A 5,507-nucleotide genomic window follows, 5' to 3' on the forward strand; every position below is an offset into this window, starting at 1 on the left:
TAGGGATATGAGAATGGTGGTTCGAATGCGATTCACGGCCTGGACATTAGACCCCTTACATCGAAATCGTTCTACATGATCTTCGTCAACCCCATCCTGACTCGTTCAGTTCGCCATATGTATGTACACATGTTCCGTCTTTACTATTTAGTTTCAGTACGCATTACATAAGCTACGGTAGATGAAAGGCATTGGTAAATGATTTGGTTATGAATCTTTTCTTGTTTGCTTTGATCGATTTACTAGCAACGTACTGAGGATATAATATAACAAAACTATGGATATCACAAAACTAAACTTAATTAATTTATTCAAGCCGGGTACCCTGTAATAAGGCAGAATCAATGGAGTATGGAGGCCCGCCATATATTCATCGAAATTCTTGAGAAGGCGAATGTACTGAATGAGTTAACGTGTTGTGATTAAATCGGCGGAATAATTGCCAAGCACTCGGTGTTTAGCATCGATCAGTTCATATGAATTCGAACCAAGTTTCCGTGAAACATAGGCTCTAATTTTTGGTGGGGCTAGTTTTTGTGCATAGCCCTCTCCGGCCACGGACTGTTTAGGATTGGGAGTGTACACTTCCGAGCCTATCTCGAAATGGCGTTCTCTTTTGCGGGTCAATGCCCGTTGTGCGGTTTGTTGATATTGTTCGAACTGTTTGTCTCGAATTTCATCAGCCAGAACTTTACGCTGTTCCACATCCTGTGTATGGTATGGATTTACATCCAATAATAATTTATATTCGTTTCCATCTTTCACATATTCACGACCAGTGTGCAGGAAATATGGCGTGTATCCCGTGGCTGAATGCACTGAAGTGTTAATATCATGAATAACACGAGAAAGATGGTTTTCCCAGGAGGAATGTTCAAGAAGGTCACCCATGTGAGCACGTAATCCAAGTTTAATGCTTTTGTTTGTCGCCTCGACCTGATTGGATTGTGGATGGTACAAAGGCGTTTCATGTGTTTGATGTTATAATCGGCGCAAAGCTTTGCGAAAGTTTGACTGATGAATTGAGTACCATTATCTGATATAATGAGTTCGGGGCAGCCATTCACCGTGAATATATGTCGAAGATAATTGACTACGGATATGGCGTTTGCATTTTTCATGGGCTGCGCCCAGACATATCGCGAGTAACAGTCGATGGCTACGAAGATCCATTGGTTACGATTTTTTGACATGGGCAGCTTACCGACTAAGTCAATCGATAATTGCCTACCCGGTCGTTTTGGTTCTCTATATTCACCGTGAGGTGTTTTGGCGCTCTCATTACTTGGTTCAATGCGGTGGCATAGTTCACATTGCCGAACGTACTGTAAACGGACTCATACATGTTTGGCCAGTAATAGCGTTGTGAGATACGTCTATAAGTTTTCCAAACACCCTGATGCGAATGTTGGTTATGATTTTCATTTAGGACTTTTGCTCTGTCAGAAGATGGTACACAAAGTGTACACAGTATTTCCGCACTTTGCTTGGAAAATTTCAATCGATGATATAGAATGTTGTTCTCGATTTTATATCTATCTAATGGTTGTTTTGAGGCCATGGCATGCATTTTGTTGTACCATTTATCGCACTTGTTTGGGTCAATGTTGATCACGGATGTGATTGGAGTACGATTACCGTGAAAATTACCCGGAAGGTCAATTGGATTTCTACGAACGATGTTGAGAAGAGCAAAAGAACGAGATAAGGCGTCAGGGAGTTCCAAATGTTTTCCTGGTTTATGAATAGTTTTGAGATCGTATGGTGATAATCGGATCGCCCAACGACATAAACGGCCAGATGGGTCTTTGAGAGTTTGTAGCCAGCGCAAAGCTGCATGGTCCGTTACCACAACCAATTCACGACCCTCAAAATATGGACGGAACTTTTCGACCGCTAAGAGAACGGCTAGGCATTCCCGTTCAGATGCTGTGTAATTTTGTTCGGCTTCCGAGAATTTCTTAGAAAAGTACTGAGCCATACGTTCATTCCCATCATGTTCTTGTACTAGAACAGCTTCCGCTGCGATAAGCGAGGCATCGGTATAAACCTTGAATGGTGCTTAGGCGTTAGGCCTTTTCGGGGAATAGGGTGAGATGACCCAACGGCGGGGGGTGAGCTGACCCTCAGATGGGGGTGCTGGCGAACCGGGAGGCTAGTGGTGGCGGCGATGTGGTCAATGGTGGCAGGCGGCGATGTGGTAGATGGTGGCAGGCGGCGATGCAAATGCTGGCGGCAGGCGATGATGCGGGAGCTGTTGACGAACGGCGATTTGGGGAACGGGTGGCGGACGGCAATATCGCAACTGGCGGTGGCTGCTGTGCTTTTTTTGTAGATGCACAAACCGGAGGGGCGATGATTATCGGACTGCGCGTTTGGGTTTTCGACGCGGCAGGTGGATGTTTCGAAATAAAACACGGATGTTCGCTCTAAAATTACAATTTATTCCAAAACTTTTACGAGTTTATGCAACTAGGAAAACTACCGATTGCGCTGGATACAAATTGGGGTTTTTTTTTATAAAAATTCACGAATTGCGGCTGGGCGGCACGAGTGTGGAAAAAATTCTGATTCTGACAACCAAATGTCATTCCTTCTTATTCCCTTTCGTGCGCTGTCAAAGGGGGCCTGCCTTATCGGCATCAGTGTTACCAACTACTTATATCGCTACTTAAAGTGGTTTAAACGTTAGGGGAGTTTTAGACTTCAAAAATATTAAGTGCAATAATTCAATAATTCAAATAGCGATTTTAAGCTAAGTACGTTATACAAATAAATGGATATAATGATGTATGAATGCGTATGTACAATAAGCATGTAATTTTAATACACATACAAATAACTAAGTACAACTAATGAGTAGATTTCAAATAGTAGTGCAAATATGTACATGATCAGGAATTCAAATACAGTTCAATGGAATGCTAACTTTATAGAATTTACAGAATTTTGGGTGTCTGACTGGTTAAGCAGTCCTCGCTTAGCCATCCTGCCCCCCCTAGGCGGGCTAAGCGGCTAGAGCGTCTTTCAGCTCCTTCAGGGTTCGCATCGCTTCATGCACCAGCCGTTTGGTGACTCTTCCTTTCGGCGTTATGTTTCGAATTCTTGGTGTAGTGCGTTTGATTGGGTGCTTGTTCTGCGGCACGGCTTTGTGCTGGCGACGCCCAGTAAATGCGGAGCCAATGTTCCGAGCAAGTCTTGGGGGATAGCGTGCAGGCGGCTTTAACCGGCGACCAGAGGTGCTGGAGTCATTTCTATGTAAGAGCGTGTGATGATATTGGCCACATGTTCTACAATTTCCGTTTGGTGTGCACGCGCTTGTAGCGTGGGAGAGTGCGAGACAGTTTGTGCAGAACTTATGAGCTCGCGCGATGAGGAACCTCTGTTGTGGGTGCATGGCCCGAAAAACTGGGCATACTCTGAGCGCATGATAGCGCGCACAAAGACGACATCTCTGAAAGTCTGTTGCTGATGGTTCGCCAGTTATAGATTGAGTAGGTGCCGGGATTGGAACCCCATCCATCGGCAGTACTACCCTCGGCGACAAGGCACGGCGTGGCACCGGTTGAGGCGTATCAACCTTCCCCTGCGACGAAGTGGAGGGGCGTGGCGCTGGCTTAGGTGTGTCGGTCTTCCCCTGCGACGAAGCAAAAGTGCGTGGTGCCGGCTAAGGCTTGTCCATCTCCATCTGCAAATAGGGATTTGCGAATAGCTTAATAGTGGGATGTTAGACACTGGTTAATAAGGCAGAGGGATAAGCTTATAGGTGGATTGCCTGTCAAGTCATTGTGGGAAACAAATGTATGGAAGCAGTGCGGGTATAGGGCGGCCATTCAAGACGAGAGATATCAACATGAACGGTGAAAATCGGTTTAGTTATCTGCTGTGGGTGTTGGAGGACCATTAGCGTATGGCAACGGGCATAGCTTTACAATAGACCGAGTGAGAATGCCGGTTTTGGTGCGTACGTCAACTACACGGATATGCCCATCTGGACCGGGATGGGTCCTTTCTATGCGTCCAAGACGCCACTCAGTGGGCGGCAACGTATCATCTATAATGAGGACGCATTCTCCAGCTTTCGGTGAGACTTTAGTGTCTTTCCATCTATAACGTTTCTGAAGGTCTTTGAGATAATCTTCCTTCCAACGGCGGCTGAATTGATGGTGCACAACTTTAACCCTCTCCCACCTATTGAGAAGAGACAAATTGCTATGGTCTACTTCCGGGAGAGACAAGAGGGCAGTTCCCCTTAGGAAATGGCCAGGGGTGAGGGCCGTGAATTCCGTGGGATCTTGGGAGAGAGCGGAGATGGGCCGAGAATTTAATACCGCTTCGATCCTAACTAAAAGAGTGGCGAATTCTTCAAACGTGAATTTGTGTGCTCCAGCTGTTCGTTTGAGATGTAACTTGAAGCTTTTGACGGCGGATTCCCATAATCCGCCCATGTGAGGGCTGCCAGGGGGGATAAATCTCCAATCAATGCCTTGGGGAGAATATTGCTTGACGATGTCTTGAGATACTTCTTGCAGGAAACTACAGAATTCCTTCTCTGTTGCTCTTTTGGCTCCAATGAAAGTAGTGCCATTGTCACTCATCATTCTTGCTGGATAGCCTCGACGCCCAACAAACCGGGCAAACGCGGCGAGAAATGCGTTTGTGGTCAAATCTGAGCACAGCTCAAGGTGAACCGCCTTTGTTGTGAAACACACAAATACGGCCACGTAGCCTTTCACAATGGTGGAGGACCTTAGCATGGAGGCTTTTACTTGAAAAGGCCCAGCAAAATCTACACCGGTGGTGGTGAAAGGCGGAGCGTAAGTGCAACGCTCTGGTGGCAACGCCGCCATGATTTGAGAGCGCGTTTGATGCTTGTGAGCGGTGCAAGCTTTACATTGAAAAATGCACTTTTTTATAAGAGGCTTGAGTCGGGGGATGTAGAATTTCTGTCTTATCATTTGCTGCATGAGCCGAAGTTCGGCATGTAGGAGGAGCTCGTGGAGAAAACGAAGATAGAGAACAGCAAATCGAGATTTTTCGGGCATAATGAGGGGATGACGTTCATTATAGCTAAGAGTGGAGTGGGCCAACCGACCATTGACCCGGAGTAACCCACACTTGTCTAGAAGGGGGTTGAGAACTAGCAAGGGGCTTTTCTTAGCAATTGGCACTGACTGCGATAAGCATGCAATTTCGCGGGGGAAGTAACGGTTTTGCGTTAAGGCAATGAGACGACGTTTGGTAGAGCGGAAATCATTGTGCGATAGGGGTAATGGGAGAGGATCCTGGGCGGCTTGATTTCGGTTCTTTAAGCGATCTAAAAATTTGAAGACATATGCCATAACTTTAAGCATGCGGGAAAAAGACGAAAAGCGATCTAAAATGTCGGTATCATCTTCGGCAGTGTGAAAGGCGTCGACTCGACGGACTTCCGGTGGGTTAATAGAGCGGGTAGCGGATTTTGGCCAGGTGTCGGGTGGTTGGGTTAGCCAGTTGGGCCATGCCAC

The sequence above is a fragment of the Rhagoletis pomonella genome, unplaced genomic scaffold, assembly GCF_013731165.1.
Source record: "Rhagoletis pomonella isolate Grant_MI unplaced genomic scaffold, Rhpom_1.0 Rhpom_scaffold_00356, whole genome shotgun sequence".
NCBI lineage: Eukaryota > Metazoa > Arthropoda > Insecta > Diptera > Tephritidae > Rhagoletis > Rhagoletis pomonella.